At 42.6% G+C, this 20,080-nt stretch overlaps 1 protein-coding gene and 3 long non-coding RNA genes across 6 annotated transcripts in view; 1 reads left to right on the top strand and 3 right to left on the bottom strand.

The window, feature by feature from the left end:
• LOC110367824 (coxsackievirus and adenovirus receptor homolog) overlaps positions 1-20,080 on the top strand; it is a 52,677-nt gene that overhangs the window by 12,228 nt on the left and 20,369 nt on the right. Inside the window, exon 4 of one of the 2 annotated variants that reach the window (XR_004929590.1) lies at positions 2,947-5,997. The exons of the other annotated variant lie outside the window; for it this stretch is intronic. The gene's annotated coding sequence lies outside the window, so the exon portion shown is untranslated. Of the gene's footprint in view, positions 1-2,946; positions 5,998-20,080 lie in introns of those variants that run through there. 2 annotated transcript variants of the gene reach the window in all.
• LOC118560814 lies at positions 2,013-2,547 on the bottom strand. Its single transcript, XR_004929596.1, has 2 exons — positions 2,196-2,547; positions 2,013-2,125 (listed from the first exon to the last, which is right to left on the bottom strand). It is a non-coding gene; the product is annotated as an uncharacterized LOC118560814 (long non-coding RNA).
• Positions 12,020-15,870, bottom strand: LOC118560824. The gene is made up of 3 exons (XR_004929611.1): positions 15,763-15,870; positions 15,515-15,688; positions 12,020-12,865 (listed from the first exon to the last, which is right to left on the bottom strand). It is a non-coding gene; the product is annotated as an uncharacterized LOC118560824 (long non-coding RNA).
• On the bottom strand, positions 16,306-16,989 carry LOC118560826. 2 transcript variants are annotated; one of them, XR_004929614.1, is made up of 3 exons: positions 16,925-16,989; positions 16,773-16,808; positions 16,306-16,345 (listed from the first exon to the last, which is right to left on the bottom strand). It is a non-coding gene; the product is annotated as an uncharacterized LOC118560826 (long non-coding RNA). The 2 variants fall into 2 exon arrangements; XR_004929613.1 differs by having other exon boundaries at positions 16,309-16,348.

Genomic DNA, 20,080 nt, shown 5'->3' on the forward strand with positions numbered 1-20,080 from the left:
AGTGAGATCTGAAGATTTGCTTCCTCCATTATGTTTCACGGTGACAGCATCTAGCAGCTCACTGACTTAAAGCTCTTCCTGTTAGAAAGTCTGTAAAGTCATAATAAAATCACGTTGACTTTAGGAGGAGGGTTCTCCAGAGAACAGGACAGGGAAGCTAAGGTCCAAGCTGCTTAGGGGAACATATCACGCTTTTCGGTGCTTCCTTTTTACATTGACATCATTCAGTTGTGCTCCATAGAGGGAATCTGAAAAACTTTAGACCTTTTGCTGAACCTGATTGGCTGGTTCTGTTTCTGTCTGGGAAGGTTCTGCTCCAGCTTCTCCACCACCAGCGGAAATAAACCAACAGAACCTCCAGAACTGATGTGTTTGCTGTCTGGACTTTGCTCTACCAGGTTCATAAACCAACATTTAAGATCCGAGCATTCACAAAGAATCCTGAGACTAAAAGTAGCTCTTAGTGTAGTAATTTAAAAAGAATCTTAGAATTTACTGAATTATAAAATTGTTCTTAGAGTTTTACGTCGAATAAGATACAAAAACAACAAAACATCTTAGGCTTAGAGAGAGAGAGAAGAATATTTGGGGTAGTGAGGAGGAGAGCTGATTGGCTGATCCACCACCTGAACAGAGAGAGCTGATTGGCTGATCCACCATCTTGACAGTGGAAGAATTAACGAATAGATAATATTAACTTTATCATCCCATTTGGGGACATAAATTAGTTTCAGATCCCGACAGGTTAAAGGGGCAACTCTAGTAACGTAATTTTTTTGAGGATAAATAAATGTTAGAAAAATTTTAACTGAGTAATTGTTGTTAGAAAAACTGTACAGAGCCTATAGTGCAGAGGGATCTTTATATTGTTTACAGAAAATGCTTTAATTAATAATCATTTTAGAAGATATGGAAAAAGTCACAGAAGAATATCTTCATAAATACTCTAGACAAAGTTAAAGAGGTGAGTAAGTGTTTTCTGTATTGTTCATGATAATGTCAAAGCAGCTTAAGTAGTCATTTAGAAGTTTACCTCTGTGATCTATCTCCTCTCAGGCTTTTGATCGCTTCTTCGAGCGTTTCTCACTTTCCAGGCTGGTGCCTATAAGCACAGAGACACGCAGAGAAGATGCATCGATCTGCAGCAACGAGTTTCAGTCCGCCTACTTGAGCCGCCATCCAGGGACCAGTTTACCTTTCAACACGCCTCCATTCTCCTCCCAGACGCTGCAAATACATATTTTCCACCTTTTTCCTCCATTTTCTGTTGGTTGCTTCGCTAAATCCAACCACTTTATGCAAGCAGGCAATCCCAGTGAAATGCTGACAACCATATGAAGCAGTAAACTGAGCAGCATGGTGTATGAAAATAACAAGCAGATCAAAATAGTGATGATGAAAATAAGATGCATTCAAACATTGTGATGCTGTGTGACAGTTATTTAATTTTGCTAAGTTTCATCATCTTGACATGTTTCTTAATGAAGTCTAATTGGTTAACTTCTCCTTTGATCACTAGGAGCACATTTGGGTCACTTTTTTGTTATTGTCTTTTATTTCTTGTGCTATTAACCAATCAAAGCTATCATAATGCAGTGTGACCTAGCATGGGCGGTTCTAGACAGGGGCCAACAGGGGCCCCTGCCCCTGTAGAAATGGTCCTGGCCCCTGTTATGGCCCCTGTACTAAAGATATGATATTAAATACACTACTCATAATTATTTGCAATGGCAAAGAAACCATAACTGATTGGTCATTTTGACCAATACTATTTTTTGCCTATACAGTTTTACTCTAAAAAGAATTTAAAACTTAAGATGTTTCACGTTTAGCTTTAGCCGTATTGAGCAGGGGGACAAAGTTTTCAACTGCTAGATCAGGACTATGAAACCTGCAGTTCCAGAGCCACAAGTGGCTCACTTAATATTATTACACAGTTCAATATTCCCATTTTGTCATGTTTGCCTTGAGATGTCGGGCCCACATGCAGAAAACACACTCGGAAACACAGGTCAGAATTCAAGGGTTTATTATTTACACGGGAGCACACGGAGCGCAGCGCTAGTCTGCGGGGCGGGAAACGATGACGGCTCGAACTATCCCGGGACCAAGGGACCGGACCAGTCTAGGAGGTAAGGGGTATGTGATTAGGAGAGGGTAAGAAATGGGAGATAAGGTTATGAACGTAAGCTTACCACGAGGATTGGATAACCGAGCGGGAGAGACGGTAAGGAGGACTCAGCTGGATTGTCTTGAGCAGGCGTTCGGGTCGACGGAGAGCGGGGCGAGGGGGTCCGAGCAGCACCGAGGGCGTCCAGGGATCCAGAGCAGCGAGAGGAACCGGAGAGAGAGTTGGTGTGACTCGCGTCCAGAGCAGAGGTACGTCTGATCGAGTCGAGGAACTCTAGAGTCATACAGGGTTCACGTAGACACAGGGAAACCTTGAGAGAGAGAGCAAACGAAGGATTAGTCTCTTGGGAACAAGGGTAGGCTAGAGGTCGAGGCTGTCACGCATACCGCAACGAAAACACTCTGGTGTCCTCTCGCTGTTCGGACGCAGTTCTTATAGAACGCTCAGATGCTGCCGAATGAGCTGCAGGTGTGCGCACTCCGCCCACCGTCCAACCACGAACACCTGTGAAGGAGCAGAGGTAACGGAGCTGGCAGCAAGCTGCACAGCCCTGCCAGCTGAGTCCTGACACCACCACCCCCTCAAGGGTCGCCACCTGGCGGCCCAGAGGAGGAAGTGGAGGGACGAGAGGAGACGAACGCATCGATGAGAGAGTGTCAGATTTTGGTTTTAGGATTTTTTAAATCATTCATGAAGACAAAGGTTTGCCTCCTACTAAATAATCATCTATGTTTAATTTTTCATGATTAGCCTTAGTCAGACTTTCCTGATGTTAAAGGAAGAAACAAATGGTAAAATTTCCTGAAGTAAATCAGGTTAAGAGTTCAAATTAATTTTCTGGACTCCAGGAACACTTTTTATCCAAATGGTCATCTTTTGTGAGAGGATTTAAATTGTTAAATAGATTTGGGTTGAAGGTTAAGCAGGATTTTAGGGGCTTTAGATGTTTTTTCAAAGCATATCACATATTATCAATATGTTACATCACTCTCCTCGTTCCAACTGCACATCCACACACGAGTAGCAGCTAGCACTCCATAAAAGACCGTTGGTAATAGCAACAATGCTTTCTTCTAACCTTACTTAGTCTCGCTTTGATGTGGTCTCAATATTGTTGGTTCCCATTGCTCAGCAGCTTTGGTCTGGTCTGGCAGTGTAGCATTAAGAATTGTCTCAATGCCAAAAAGAGCCCAACAGATTTTATCTTAACAAGTGGAGCCTTAGTGCTTAAACCATAGTGCTCATAGTGCTCCACTTGATTTATATATACAAGAAGCTTTATTAGAGTTTATGCTGAGACTATTTCATGTTTAATAGACATAGAAACAGGAAGACAGAAGAGGAAAAAAGGAGAGACAAAGATGAGACAAAATGCCAAAAGGGAGAAAAGGTGAAAGAGGAGAGGAAAGGGGGAGAGCGATATAACACCCTCTGAGTCTCCTTCTACAGCTGTAAAGAGAGATATAAGAACAGCAGAACCAGGTAATGAAGTATTACAGGTACAAACAAGCAACACCTTGATACCATCACTGAAGAATATACAGTATTAGTTAATGCAACGTATTTAGTGACAGCTGAAGATAATAACAGGAGTTTTCTACATGGAAGTGAATCTATAAATACATGAATGTATGCAGCTGTAGGTGCTTGTGAGAGTGCTCTAGAATCTATAGTTTATCCATGAGAGAATATATTAGTCTGGTATCTATGGACCGTCTTTAAGCCATTTAAAGTTATTGTCAGCTCAAAGATGCTCAGTAGTTTTTTTTCTTACAGTTCAGTGCAGTGTGCTGGACAACAACCATAGGTCTCTGTAAAAAAACTAAAATCTTCAGGTGCAAATAAAGTCACAGTGAAATGAAAGCATTTCTTACTGAATTTTACCAGCAGTAAGTTATAGACTTGTTCATCTGCAGTCTTTCAGGTCGGTGATCTGGGTGTTTTCATGCCAACAGACCGTGGGCAGAATTCCCCTTGTTGTTCTGCACCTACCTCCTTAAATGTACATACCTGCAGGGTAGTTTAACCTGCTGTGTCAGATACAGACATGTTTGCTCTTGATTTAGGGCTTACAGCCACTCAGTGTTTTACACTTCAATACTTTTCTTCCTTTTTAGGACTACCTGAGAATTCATCTAATGATTAAAATAACATTAGAAAAGCTTGTTTAGATTAGGCTCTGAATAGCTGATTGTGACAGAAAAAGGTTTACATGAACTGAGTGAAGTTTATCAAAAATCTACCTGCTTTCTGCGAAAGATCATATTTTACATTTTTAATTAAACCCATCATCCTGTATCTGATACATCTGCAGAAAGTCACTTTGTTCTGCTCTGCTACTCTAAAACATGCTAAGGGTTATAATCTGTAAATGTTCGGTCTGAAGAGAAGAACTTTAGTCTTTAGTAGACTGAGTGGTAATGCCAGCCTTGAGATGTTTTAAGATGATAGAGCTAGCATAGACATTATATAGATAAACTGGCGCTGCCTACTGGAGATGACGTTTCAGTGCGGCCGCCATCTTGGATGGGTCTCTCATGCACCCCTAGTGCATTTCTTTGTACTGAGGAAGCTGTTGGTCCAACTAAACTAAATTATGACTACCTGAATTTTTACCCGATTTTCCCACAAAATATACTAAATAACAGCTGACCTGACACTTGTACATATCTACATTCTGCTGGATAAAGTTGTTTAAAATAACAAAAGTGAGAAACAAGGCTGGATCAGAACACATATTTGTGTCACATCCTTCTTCGAAATAACAACTATTGTTATTAGTTTTTCTATCCTCTTTCAGCATTTCAGTCCTACCGTGGCCTACATGTACCAGGGCAGCTTTTAGAGCGTGCTATGTGCTGTTTATTTGCACAAAATACCGCCTAGAACAGTGTTAATGTCATTATTGTTCATCAACAACAGTGCCAGCTTCCAGGTTTTTTCTACTGTCCAATAAAAGGAAAACTGGAAAGCAACAAGGCAGAGATGACGTACTCTGCAACTCGTTAGTTCTGACCTCCGAGGCAAAAGAAACGCACCGTTAGTCTGACTTTGCTCTCTAAAAGTCTGAGAATTTAAGACTGTTGGGTCTAAAATGGCAGCTTGACCTAAAATCAATGTTACATGTAGCGGCTGCACCTCTGAACCGAACAAATTAAAAGTGGTGTTTGCATTTGGAAAGTCCAGCTTTAAAGCACATTTAGAGGTACTATGAAGAAAACAGCAGCTTTCCTGGCCTAACCTTCTTTTCTCTGTGTTTACTGGAACGCTGTTCACTCTGGTTTACCGCGTTCTCATCCTGAGCGTACGGTGGACTGGATGGGTCAAAAAGGAGAGGCCAGGTGAATGCTGGGTAAAGAGAGCATTAATGAGACTAGACACTACAACACTGATCACTGATCATTACACATGTTGCATTAAATAACTTGGATTTCTGTAGAGAAAAACATTTGGGCAATTTTTACAGAATTCAAGTCATTTCCTTTAAATCTCATTTTAATGCCACATATGTCGCCCCCTGCTGGTAAAAAGGATCCAAAGACTGTCACAGTATTAACTAGAAATGAGTACAAAATGCATTTTTTTATAAATGTTTGTTTATTTTTGTAAATTTGTTTCCATTTTCTTAACGTTTATAAACATAAAGATGCTGACGGGTTCACTGTAAAGGACAACCTACAGATGTTTACTACATGTACTGTATGTTAGCATTCCTCTCATAGTGGTACAGAACACTTTAGTCCTTTATAGAGCAATAATCTGAATGTTTCCAGCTCCATAAAACTTTTGAATATGTAGTTTTCTATGTATTTTTGTTGTGTTAACTGATGGTGAATATTTTCTCATAATAAAAGTAAGAAGCTGACTGAGTCGTGTGAGTTTGGTTGTCTTTAATGGAGCTGTGAATGGAATAAATATGTTCATGAACTGAATTCTATTATTATTTCCCCAAAAATTGCAAACAAAGGAAAGCATACAGTAAATATCAGCTATGAGACGTGTTTTAATCTCCACAAGACAGAAAATTACTGCTGACCTGACACTTGTCCATATCTACATTCAGCAGGATAAAATGTTGTAAACAACAAAAATGAGAAACAACTATTAACATTATTATAACAACTATTGTTATTGTTAGTTTTTGCATCCTGTTCCAGTATTTCAGTCCTACTACAGCCTCCATGTGCAGCTTTGTGTCAGCGTGCTCTGTGCAAAGAGTAGACTCACTCAGTAACTCAGTAACTAACTGGTCAGGTGAGACACCTGCAGGACGTGTACTTTGGTGTTAAATCATCACTTTTAGTTTTTATTCACAGAGAGAAAACACAAAGCTAACCAAAACCAGAAACCAAGGCAAGGCAGGTTTATTTGTAGCACATTTCAGTAACAAGACGATTCAAAGTGCTGAACAGGACCAGCAGAAAAGAAAGAAAACATTACAGAGGAACACTGCAGTGAAATAGCAGCAGCAGGTCAGATATCAGACAAGTTGGACTATAAGCTAAAACATTAACGTTTAAAAGCAACGCTAAACTAACAGGTTTTTAATCTTGATTTAAAGGAACTCAGGCTTTCAGCATTTTTAAAGTTTTCTGGAAGTTTGTTCCAGATCAGTGGAGCATAGGAACTAAATGCTGCTTCTCCATGTCTGGTTCTGGTTCTGGTTCTGCAGAGCAGGCTGGAGCCAGAAGACCTGAGTGGTCTGGAGGGTTGATGCTCTGACAACAAGTCTGTGATGTATTTAGGTGCTAATTCAGGGATTTAATTCACCCGTTTTGTAATGATAGAATGACAAAACAGTCCCGTTTTTTGCATACAAGCGGGACCCAGAAGTAGCGCGGACGTCACGCGTGAACTACCCTATTGGCTCTCACTGAAATAAATTTCCAGATATTTTGCTTTAATGGCTCTCTGAGTCAAAAAGGTTCCCGACTCCTGCTGTACAGGTTGGGTACCTTGAGGTTTCTACCCATCTCTGCATTGTGATAAATGAACACAGACTCTGTCCTCTCACATCTGCTCTACTCGTGGACACATAGAGGCTCCACCTTTCACCCCCACAAATAATGCAAAAAGCAGGAAGTTATAGGGTCATATTTCATCAGTGCTGTCATTCTACTTTGCCAGATGCTACCCTGATTGAAAAAAGACCATCATCAGTCAGGATAGCACCTCCAGATATTCTAGTTGTGGAGTAAAGCTGCTCCACAGATGCAGGAACCTGGTTCTTCATGGTAAAACTGAAAAGTCACAATGGGACCTGCACCAGAACCCCCCCCCCCCCTCAGCCCCCAAAACAACAAGTTTAGCTTCACGCTTCCATGTGAAACAGGAAACACGATGACCTCAGAGCTGAATAACTACAGCCTGCCAGCATGTTCCAACAGCTCTCTATCATCTGCTGACACAGCAGAAGCGGGACGAGGCCTACGCAGTGAAGGAGTGTAGAACACGTCTTCACCTGCAGCTTAGCTTTCAGATAACACAGTTTGTCTGGGTTTAAGAAAGAGAAAGTTGTTCTGATCAGCAACCAGCAGCAGGGCCTCCACAGGGAAAGCTTCTGGATCTTAGTCCTGATCTGGGGAGCTCTGAGATCCATTAGCCAGCTGAGTCCAAACTGGATTACAGGAGGGACAGGATCAGATAAGTTTTGTGGAGCTAATCCATCAAAAGTTAAAACTTTCAGCTGCATTCTGTGATAAACAGGAAGGCACTGTAAGGTTTTCAACATGGTGCTGATGTGATCGCACCTCCAGTCCAGACGTCATGAAATCAAGACTGATCCAGCAGCAAAGCCTGCAGGCTGCCTGCAGTGTGTTAGTGTGTGGGGGTGGGGGGTATGTGTAGAAAGAGTTTGTGTTGACCAAGTCTGTTTGTCACCTGGAGGTGCATTCTTTTTAGAGTGGTGAGAACGGTAGAAAGGATCCAACAGCAGTAAAGGTCAGGAGGACTCGGCTCACCAGATGTGGTCCATCAGTGAAGCATTGGAGCAGCAACCCTGGGCCAAAGAGGCACAGGGTGAGACGTAGGACCCCAAACCACCAACCCAGCCCCACCATGACCTCACACAGGCGCAGGTGGTGGAGGTGGGGGACATTACTGCTCCAACTGGTGGACTGACCCCTGATAGGTCAAGAGGGACGGATCCATATGTCACCTGACAGGAAAACAAGCACCACCACACCAAGGTGTTTTTCTAAAACCTCTGATTTTGAAAATAGTTTAAAGTAAGAAAGAACAGAGAATGTAAAAAGTTCTTGACCAGCGGTTAATCACCGCAGGCCTGAAAGCAGGAAGTCCTCCTTAAATGACTAATCTACCCACTGACTAACTGTGGCTCAGTGGGTGGAGTAGTCACCTTGCACTGGTTATGGGTTTGATTCCAGCTTCCTACTGTCACATGTCGATGTGCCCCTGGGCAAGGCAATTAACCCCAACTAGCCTACTGATTGGTGAATGAATGTGTGAGTGTTAGTGAATGGGTGAATGTGGCTACAGTGTGGAGTGCTTTCAGTGATCATGATGACTAAGGGTTATACTGGATGACTGGAATAGTGTCATATTAATTCAGTTAATTTCAAAGCTGGAGCTGAGACAGAAGAACAAAGGAAGTTTCTGAACTATTTCCCTGAAGGAAAACGGTCCAAAGTTCTCAAACACAACCGGACATGTGTGTATGGTAGAGGAATCCTAGACCAGGGTAGATTGAAATGACCTGATGGCGGCCATCTTTTCCTGAACAACAACAGGAAGTGGCTCACAGAGCCCAGGTAAAGGTTCACCGTCAGCAGAACTATGTGGGTTCAACAACTGTAGGGATGTTAGAAGAACATGAGGATTGGGACGGTTATTAGATGTGAGCCTGAATTAATATTGAGAGGAAGCCTCATAACTGCTCTCTGATGATGTAAAAGGCCATCTAGAAAAATGTTCAGTGAGATCTGAAGATTTGCTTCCTCCATTATGTTTCACGGTGACAGCATCTAGCAGCTCACTGACTTAAAGCTCTTCCTGTTAGAAAGTCTGTAAAGTCATAATAAAATCACGTTGACTTTAGGAGGAGGGTTCTCCAGAGAACAGGCCAGGGAAGCTAAGGTCCAAGCTGCTTAGGGGAACATATCACGCTTTTCAGTGCTTCCTTTTTACATTGACATCATTCAGTTGTGCTCCATATAGAGGGAATCTGAAAAACTTTAGACCTTTTGCTGAACCTGATTGGCTGGTTCTGTTTCTGTCTGGGAAGGTTCTGCTCCGGCTTCTCCACCACCAGCGGAAATAAACCAACAGAACCTCCAGAACTGATGTGTTTGCTGTCTGGACTTTGCTCTACCAGGTTCATAAACCAACATTTAAGATCCGAGCATTCACAAAGAATCCTGAGACTAAAAGTAGCTCTTAGTGTGGTAATTTAAAAAGAATCTTAGAATTTACTGAATTATGAAATTGTTCTTAGAGTTTTACGTCGAATAAGATACAAAAACAACAAAACATCTTAGGCTTAGAGAGAGAGAGAAGAATATTTGGGGTAGTGAGGAGGAGAGCTGATTGGCTGATCCACCACCTGAACAGAGAGAGCTGATTGGCTGATCCACCATCTTGACAGTGAAAGAATTAACGAATAGATAATATTAACTTTATCATCCCATTTGGGGACATAAATTAGTTTCAGATCCCGACAGGTTAAAGGGGCAACTCTAGTAACGTAATTTTTTTGAGGATAAATAAATGTTAGAAAAATTTTAACTGAGTAATTGTTGTTAGAAAAACTGTACAGAGCCTATAGTGCAGAGGGATCTTTATATTGTTTACAGAAAATGCTTTCATTAATAAACATTTTAGAAGATATGGAAAAAGTCACAGAAGAATATCTTCATAAATACTCTAGACAAAGTTAAAGAGGTGAGTAAGTGTTTTCTGTATTGTTCATGATAATGTCAAAGCAGCTTAAGTAGTCATTTAGAAGTTTACTTCTGTGATCGATCTCCTCTCAGGCTTTTGATCGCTTCTTCGAGCGTTTCTCACTTTCCAGGCTGGTGCCTATAAGCACAGAGACACGCAGAGAAGATGCATCGATCTGCAGCAACGAGTTTCAGTCCGCCTACTTGAGCCGCCATCCAGGGACCAGTTTACCTTTCCACACGCCTCCATTCTCCTCCCAGATGCTGCAAATACATATTTTTCCACCTTTTTCCTCCATTTTCTGTTGGTTGCTTCGCTAAATCCAACCACTTTATGCAAGCAGGCAATCCCAGTGAAATGCTGACAACCATATGAAGCAGTAAACTGAGCAGCATGGTGTATGAAAATAACAAGCAGATCAAAATAGTGATGATGAAAATAAGATGCATTCAAACATTGGGATGCTGTGTGACAGTTATTTAATTTTGCTAATTTTCATCATCTTGACATGTTTCTTAATGAAGTCTAATTGGTTAACTTCTCCTTTGATCACTAGGAGCACATTTGGGTCACTTTTTTGTTATTGTCTTTTATTTATTGTGCTATTAACCAATCAAAGCTATCATAATGCAGTGTGACCTAGCATGGGCGGTTCTAGACAGGGGCCAACAGGGGCCCCTGCCCCTGTAGAAATGGTCCTGGCCCCTGTTATGGCCCCTGTACTAAAGATATGATATTAAATACACTACTCATAATTATTTGCAATGGCAAAGAAACCATAACTGATTGGTCACTTTGACCAATACTATTTTTTGCCTATACAGTTTTACTCTAAAAAGAATTTAAAACTTAAGATGTTTCACGTTTAGCTTTAGCCGTATTGAGCAGGGGGGCAAAGTTTTCAACTGCTAGATCAGGACTATGAAACCTGCAGTTCCAGAGCCACAAGTGGCTCACTTAATATTATTACACAGTTCAATATTCCCATTTTATTGTTTAATTTTTTTGTTCTGTGCCCCTGTGAAAAAACCACTGGCCCCACCTTGGCCCCCCTGGTAAATTTGGTCTAGAACCGCCACCTAGCAACGGGGTCAGCCACACCTCCTCACTAAGACCAACCTTTCTGTGGTCTCCTTCCTCACTGTCACTCTCATCAGCTTCTGAATCACTCTGAAGATGAGACTCAGCAGAAAGATTCAGGCTAAGAGGAGATCTCTGAGAGACTCTGAGAATCTTTGTGAAGACGGTACTGATCTGTTTTAAAGGCACCTTTAGCATTTCAGCTTTGTTCTTTTCACATTTTACAGAGTTAGAGAGTAAAAGCCTGAAGTCTGCCTCACCTTCATGGTTCCTCTTAATAAAGTGGAGAACCAGCAGAACCAGTAAGAGCAGAGAGACACCAGCATTGAAGAACGTGAGACACTGGATGCTGTGGAGAAGAGACTGGTAATCAGGAGGAAAGGTGGATGAAGGTGGAGGAGGATGAAAGGTGGGTGTCCCTGTGTGATCCTTAACAACACAGAAACATGACCCAAAAGGTTTTTCCAACCATCCCAGGCCCGTTGGTGTTGGTGTAAAGCAATCCCTGAAACCCACCAAGAACTGAGGAGGTGTGGAGTACGGCTAAATGTTGCTGCTATGTCTGGCTCAGCTGAGCTTTGGTCAGATGTGAAACCACCACGTCATGACTTATCTTCTATTTATCTTCATATAAATCAATGAAATGAAAGCATCACCTGGGCCAGCAAGTTTTATATCAAGGACCATGTCTCCGCCCCCAACACTCGCCGCCCTGGACTACTGCCCCTATAGACCTGTTTCAAGGTCTGGCCCAGTTTCTTCCTCCTGAAGGTGAATAATCCAGCAGAATCTCAACTTTTCCTATTTTTATAATGAAAATATAAAGTATAAAATATATTTAAAAAATAAAATGATAAAGTCCACTGGAGCTGCAGGCCTGCTGTGTCTCTACAGACTCTGAGCTCAAGAGAAAAGACAGATGGAGGCAGACTTTGGAGCTGTTGGTGAAGGTGGAGTAAATGACATGAATTAGATCGCTATAATAGTTTTACTGCATTTTATTTAACAATTAAGTCAGAATATATGATTTAACTACAAATACATGATAACATGAATAGCTCAGAGCAGACAACAGCGCCACCTTCAGACAGAGTGTTGGAAGCAGCTGTCAGTAGAAACAATCCGCTGTTTAAACTGAATGTAGGCTCAGCGTTTAGATTTAGTTCTGTCTAAAGCAGATGTTGGATTGTTTCTGACCTTCAGAACATTTTTCTAGAACCAAAACCAAGCCTGAAGCCGTGAAACAGGAAGCTGCTGCTGAAGCTGCCATACTTCAGGCAGTTTCGGGCAGTTCTGTTGTTATTGGGTCTGAATTAGTTGGATTTACCAGAAATATTTGGAAAGGCAGGACTTGAAGCAGAAGCTGGCTGAAGTCTCAGTGGGTCTCGGCTGGTTTGACCCTAACTGATGTCTCCTCTCCTTATCGCTGAGTCAACAGCAGCTATTGAAGGTCCTGCAGAACAGGTTGACTGCAGCATCTACAGAATCGGGACCATGGAGGACTTCATGCAGCATCACTAGAAGAAGTTTCACAGCGATGAGGTCCAGTTTAGGGCGACCAGTTCATACCAGTGGCTGGGAGCTCTGCATAAACGGCTGGTGATGTTTTTATTTCTGCTGCTGTTGAGAAGATTGGTGACTTGAGGTTCTTCAATTAAAATGACTTGATGCTTTCATTGAAGGCAGAACTTGGGTCATGGAGCCGACGAGCAGAAGGTCAGTACCAAGTCGCAGGTCCTCCTCAGGCCTGAAAGCCTGAAAGACAAAAGTTAAACATTCATAGAATGCATTTTTACACGCAATTGTGACATTTTATCACTATATTTAGTTTTGTTGTGTGTAGAGTTTCAAGGACGGCTCAATATGACTAGAAAAGTAAACCAAAAGACTCGAACTTAACTACAGAGACCTGGGAATTAATAACTTGGTCCTTCCTCTGCCAATAAGACCTTTATAATAACCGTTGCTAAAGGCTCTTTTCTCAATGTTTATTCTACATTGCTTCAGACGTTGAGCTTGATCATCTCCACCAGCTGCAAGTTTGCATCAGAAACAGGAAACGTAACGACCGCAGAGGTACCGCTGTTCTCAGAACCACGACTGCTGAGACAGACTGTCCTACATGAGGACAGCTCTCACTGGTGTCTGTAGAACTCCAGCAAAGGCAGTGTCACGTTCTCTAGAAGAGAATCTAATCTGAGTAGATTATAGTTTGGGAAAAATGAAACATCAGGAAGTCATCTGAGAGAAGGTTCACATCCTCTACACACAGATAACTAACTACCTTTGCTGCATCTGATTGGCTGTGTTATGCCATTTCATGACGTGACAGACCACATTTCCCAAGATGCAATATGGTCAAAATGGCCACCGACTCCCATCATGCAACACGGTCAAAATGGCCACCAGCCTTAGCAACAAGATAACGTTGCTATGAGACGATATAAAAAGAGCCCGCAAGCTCCGTTCTATCTTCTTCACTGGCACCGCGCCAAGCTGGAAAAAAAATGCAGCTGTTTCATCCTGTTGGGATATTCCCCCACGTGGCACGTGTTCGATTTCTCGCTGGACCGAGAACTTCCGAATCAAACTCATCCTTGCTTTTTCTATGCAGGAGGTTGACTTTAAAAAGTACTTTGAATTCACTGAAATCAGAGACTGAGAGCAGCTTATCTCCCAGTGATCGTCATGAAACAACGCTTTTGTTTGGCCGACAAAGCGTCTGAAAGCCCAGAGACCGAAGGGTTTCCTCCCGTTCCTCGCTGCCTGACGGACCGGCACCGCCCGAAGCTGCTGAAACCACAGATCTGCGGACCTGAAACCAGGACACCTGCTGAGGCAACGTCAGGGTAAAGAAAGGATTTCCTTTTTATTTCTCTTTTCACCCATAAGGTGATATATTTTGTGCCTGGGCAGAACCTATTAGGATTTTAGTTTAATGCTTAATTACTCCAAGACGGAGTTTGTTTTAACTGCTGGATATTTCTGATGTATGTGCAATCATTTTTGTAAGTGATTCTGCTGTGTTTGGTTTGTCACACCTTGGCTCCGCAGAGAGCCGATCTTCCCTTTTTCCCTTTCCATTCTTATCTTCAGTTCTATCTCTTTGTCTGTAACTTTCCATTTCACGCACTTTCTTTGAAATTTTGCTCAGAAGTAGAGACCACCTTCCGGTCAAAGCCCGCCCACACTAGCGTATGCGCTCAATACGTCATTAAGACCTCCCCCTCACGCATCACCCAAGGTCGTAGGTTATATGTCGTCATAGTTGCCATCTTGGGAAGGTGCAGAGTAGCTAAGCGGTTAGCTAGCTTGCAGTGAAATACTGAAGCGTCCATCTAGGTTCTCAAAGCTATTTTGTCTTTCAATGCTGCTACGTCAGTGCCGACGTCTTGAATGTAATGTTTAAACAACCGTGAGTTGAACTAAGAATTGCTACCTCTCATTTTAATCCATTTTGACCCGTTTATTTTCATTTATTTTCTTTGGCATGTTTAATATTTTGTACTCAGTAGTGTTTCCTGGGTTATTCATTTATAATAATTACTGTGACAGGAACTTGTTTTGGTTTAATAAATAATAACGTGTGGAATAGTAATTGCTTGTGTTTATTTTGATCCAGAGTTGCATGGTCTTTCAGAATACAGAATTACCTCTTTTTGAGTTAACATCTGAAATCAACATAGACATTTTCATTGGTTTGTGGTAAAGGAGTAAGATTATACTCTAATTGAAACACACTTTTTGCCCCTCTCCCATCTGGTAAATGCTTCAGAAGCATTTAATCCAGAACTAATAAACTTTAAAGAGCTTCTCCACAAGAGCTGTGAGGGCAATCGCCCCTGATGAGAGACTGGTCCATCATTGTTAAAGTCACGCCATTATTATTGTCGTGGTAAAGTCCATCATATGTTACACGGTGCTGTTATTGCCTATTTGCATCTAAATGCACATTTCTGTAAATAAATCTTAAATCATTGCACAAAAGTAACTTATTACCTCATTATTCATGAAGGACGACTAATCTATGTAACATGGCTCATATCACATTTGAAGGGACTGATACCAAAGCCCTAAGACTCTGACACAAACTTTTATCTTTTTATCTTTGCATGATCTAACCTGAAAAAATACAATCTGTGCACATTGTTTATTGCATGTTGTTTGCTGAATCTACTCTTAGCCGGAGTGGGACCAGAAATAATTTGTACGCAATGACAATAAGGAATCTTTGAATCTTTGAAGGAGGTGAAAGTTCCTCTCTGCCCAGACACACATAGCTGTTGAGCGTAATTTGCTGCGTCTGGTATAAAAAATTCTGCTTTTAGAAACACAGGCTCATAAGCAGCGTTGCCTACATGTATTTTTTTGCTTTAGAGGGTAAAATCCTGAAGTTGGCCTCACCTTCACGTTTCCTCTGAATAAAGTGTAGAATAAGGAAGAGCAGTAGAACCAGGACAGCAACACCCACAAGGGAAAGGATCAGGTAGAGAAAAGGTGGAGAGATGGAAGGAGGAGGAGGGGTGGATGTAGGTGGAGGACAGGTGGATGGAGGTAAAGGAGGGGTGGTGTGTCTCCCTGAAATGATCCAAAGGTAAATGTTTAGTTCTGGTCTCATGATGAAGGTTGAAGCAGACAGAGAAGCTGCTGACCTGAGACAGAGATCCTGCTGGATGGAGACTCTCCATGACCCCTGAGGTAACACTTGTAGAGGCCTTCATCAGAGCTGGTCACATGGTGGAGGGTCATGTGACCTGCAGGCTCAGTCCTGATGAGGGAGCCATCTTTATAGAAAGCAGCTGGGAGGTTGGAGGGAGCGGTCTTTGTGTGACAGCTCAGAGTGACGTCATCTCCCTCCATCACAGGGAGGACAGGACTCTGCAGGATCACTGATCCACCTCAACACAGAGACAAACTACAGCATTTCATCCATTTCCACACAGCTTCATCAACACTAACTCCACAGTCTGATCTTACCAGTGACAGTGAGCTGGACGCTGCTGCTGGCTGCTCCCTCTCTGGACTCACACCAGTACTCTCCACTGTCTAGTTGTATCAGGTAGGTCATGGTGCAGGTAGAACCAGCAGCTTCTCCCCATTCATTACACTGGGTTCTGGTTCCTCTGGTTGTCTTCCTTCTCATAGTCCATCCAGCAGAGCTGTCCTCCTCACAGCTCAGAGACACAGAGTCTCCTTTAAAGAACTGAGATCTGCTGGGACTCACAGTCAGACCAGCTGCTGGAATAAAAACAAACTGCTGCTTGATTCTGGTCTCAAAGAGCCTAGGTCCAGCAGTAAAACCCAGAGCCTAAACCACTCTCTGCTCATTTCTGAGAGCTGCTTCAAATATTAACAATCTGATGTCATTCAGATGAACATCTGGTTACGAAATGTGTTAAATTACAGCAGATTTTTGGATGGAGGACAATCGAGACCATTAGACTGGAACAGTAATCAGTGGTGAGAAAACTAGATCTTCTGAAGAGAATCAGGTTTTATCTCAGAAGTTCATTCATCTTGATGTAAAACTTATAGTTTGCCTTACTACCTTTCTAGGATCTGACATTTCCTGCACCATTCCATGTCAATCAATCAAAATGACCTAAGTGGTTCTGCCAGATCATAATCAAATATCTTTGTGTGAAACAGGAAGTTGTCAAACCTTGGTTGGGTGCAGAGCGCAGCTCCAGGATCAGAACTACAGAGAAGATGAAATAAAACTGAATTATTCTGCTCAAAAATACAGTTTTAAAGAGATCAGCAATATAAATGAACTTCTGGCTGTCAGAAGCAAGTAAAATAATCTGCACTCACAGAGCAGAAGACTGACAGATGTTTGCTTCATGGTGTCTCAGAGATCTGGCTGGTTTCTAGGTCAGAATCCGAGTAGAACCCGCCCTCTTCCTGCGAGGCTGAGAAGCTGGGTTCTCTCTTCTGCTCTCACTGTTAAAGAGGAAACAAGTTGTTCCAGGAATGTCAAGAAAGAACCTTTCAAACAGAAAACACCCTACAGAACGGTCCATATCCAAGAGGTTGAGCCACGTGTTCCAGTAGCTGCTCTGGTAAAAGGTCAAAGTTCATCTCCTGATGTGAAGCTGAAAGCTCAAATAAATAAATCATCTCAGAAAGACTATAATACAATTACAGTCTATTGTTTTAGCTGTGAAACACTCTTTCATCCCTAAGCTTGAAAGACTTCATCCAGGTGTTCCTCCAGTGGCCCCCAGAGGGCGCAGTTTGACCAGGAACAGTTCAGATGGTGTTTCTTAGTGTGTGTTCAAGTTCAGAATCAGGATAGGCTTTATTGTCATTGTACAGGATACAACAACATTTGAGCGCTACTCCATTTGGTGCAAATTAAAACAAAGATGATAAGCTGTGTTAGTATAAGGTAAGATAAAAGACCCGAAAATAAACAGAAGAGAATAATATGAACAGATATATACATGCTAGTAGCGTGAGTCAGTTTCAGGTGAAGTCAGGATTGTAAACACATTATGGAGGAGATAATTTCCCTGGTGTTTTGGCTAAATTGCACAGAAATAGTATTGCTTATTGCATTTAATCAGTATTAATATGTTTAATTTAGTAAATGTGTGATTTATAGTACGTATGAGTATAGAAGACAGTTTTTTTTAACCTATCTTCAATATCAATGTGATTTAGTATAAGCTCATTCGCAGGTTCAGTACAGCTTCATTTTGCCATTCATCCATCCATCCATTGTCTTCCGTGTATCCAGGGTCGGGTCGCAGGGGTAGCAGCTTCAGTAGGGAGGCCCAGACGTCCCTCTCCCCGGCCACTTGGGCCAGCTCCTCCGGGGGAATCCCAAGGCGTTCCCAGCAGAGAGACATAGTCCCTCCAGCGTGTCCTGGGTCTTCCCCTGGGCCTCCTCTCGGTGGGACGTGCCCGGAACACCTCACCACGGAGGTGTCCAGAAGGTATTCTAACCAGATGCCCGAGCCACCTCAACTGGCTCCTCTCGACGTGGAGGAGCAGCGGCTCTACTCTGAGCCCCCCCAACCCCTGGATGACTGAGCTCCTCACCATATATCTAAGGGAGAGCCCAGACACACTATGGACTCTGGGCTCAGCTCTCTCTTAACCAAAACGGATCGGTACAGCAGACGCTTCACAGCAGTCTCCCGCTCCATCTTCCCCTCATTCGTGAACAAGACCCCAAGATACTTGAACTCCTCCACTAGGGGCAGCACATCCTCCCCAACCCGGAGAAGGCACTCTACCCTTTTCTGGTTCAAGACCATGGTCTCGGATTTGGAGGCACTGATTCTTATCCCGGTCGCTTCGCACTCGGCTGCGAACCACTCTAGTGAGAGCTGTAGATCACGCCCTGATGAAGCCAATAGGACCACGTCATCCGCGAATAGCAGAGACGCAATCCTAAGGCCACCAAAACGGATCGCCTCAAGGCCTTGGCTGCGCCTAGAAATTCTTTCCATAAAAGTTATGATCAGAATCGGTGACTAAGGTCAACCTTGGTAGAGTCCAACACTCACAGGAAACAAGTTCGACTTACTGCCGGCTATGCAGACCAGACTCTGATATCGGTCATACAGAGACCGCTTCATTTTGCTTTGTGTTTATTTGTTACAATGATAGTTCTCAGAAAGAAGCTTTTCTTTAGTCTATTTGTCCTGGTTTTTGTGAGCTGCGCTGTCGGCCCGACTGTAACAGGTCACGCAGGTGGTTATAGGGGTGGGAGGAGTCCTCGATGATATTCTCAGGTCTGCTGAGGTAGCAATAGTTAGCAAAGTCCTCCAGGCTGGGCAGAGAGAATCCATTGATCTTCTGGACTGCGTTGATGACCCTTTGCAGCGCTCACCTGTCAGCAGCTCTGCACTCCAGGTTGTTCATTTGAGCACACTCAAGGAGTGGAGAGCCTGCTGAGCCTCCTTCACCACTGCCAGGGTGGTTGCAGTCCAGGAGAGGTCCTCACACATCTTCACACCCAGAATCTCATGGAGTGGACTCTTTCCAAACAGTCCCCCATAGATGTCCATTTTGTCCCTCTGGAACCGCCCTTAGAAATGTTCATCCTGAGACTCTGACACCTCAACCCTTCAAAACACAACCTGCTCTTCAGATTTTATACACACCTGTTGCAGGCAGTTTGATGCTAATTGGTTAAATAACTACACATTTATTTATAATTTCAGGTTTCACAAGGAAGGAACCCAAAATTTGATAATAAAGTTTCATATTTATAAAAACGAGGCCGCTGGTCTTGAGAAAATAATCAGTTTTAAACAGGACAAACATGCTGGTCCTATTTCTATTTCTACCAGCAATTATTGACAGATCTCTCTCTACAGGAATCAGACTAGTCTGTATGTTGCATTAAATCATTCATCCTATCGTTCAGGAGGTAAAATCTCCTAATATTATCATAAAATGGCTTTTTTACTTTTCTTGAACATAACAAATGCTAAAGAAAAAGGAAATACATTCAACTCAATTGAATAAAAAGCCTCTGAAAGGCTCCCAGTTGCAGTCTGTAGTTAGTTAGTTAGTTAGTTAGTTAGTTAGTTAGTTAGTTAGTTGGTGTAAATGTTTCACCCTGATCAGCTGTTGATCCCTCCTGAATCACAGGGACATGAAGATGAACAGCTTCACTAATAAATGTGTTAATAAACACCTGAAAGGTCAGGTTTATGTGTGCTACACTGACTTCTCTCCCTAAGAGCTGCTCTTGTAGGTAAAGATTGCTGCAATCCTTTCTATCTAAGGTTTGATAAAAACCTATTTATATGACTCCATGTAAGCCTAGGTAGATGAGATGCTGGGAACGGTCTCTGTTTTGGAAACATGTTTTGGGAAATGGATCGGCTGTGGGGAGAGAAAATGGCCATTCTTTCTCCACACCTGGCCCTTTGTTTGTAAGTATATAAAGGGGAGACTGCCCTCAGTCCGGTGAAGTCTGCCGTGGGAGGATGCCCGGCCACGTTGATG

This window comes from Fundulus heteroclitus, unplaced genomic scaffold (genome assembly GCF_011125445.2).
Source record: "Fundulus heteroclitus isolate FHET01 unplaced genomic scaffold, MU-UCD_Fhet_4.1 scaffold_49, whole genome shotgun sequence".
NCBI lineage: Eukaryota > Metazoa > Chordata > Actinopteri > Cyprinodontiformes > Fundulidae > Fundulus > Fundulus heteroclitus.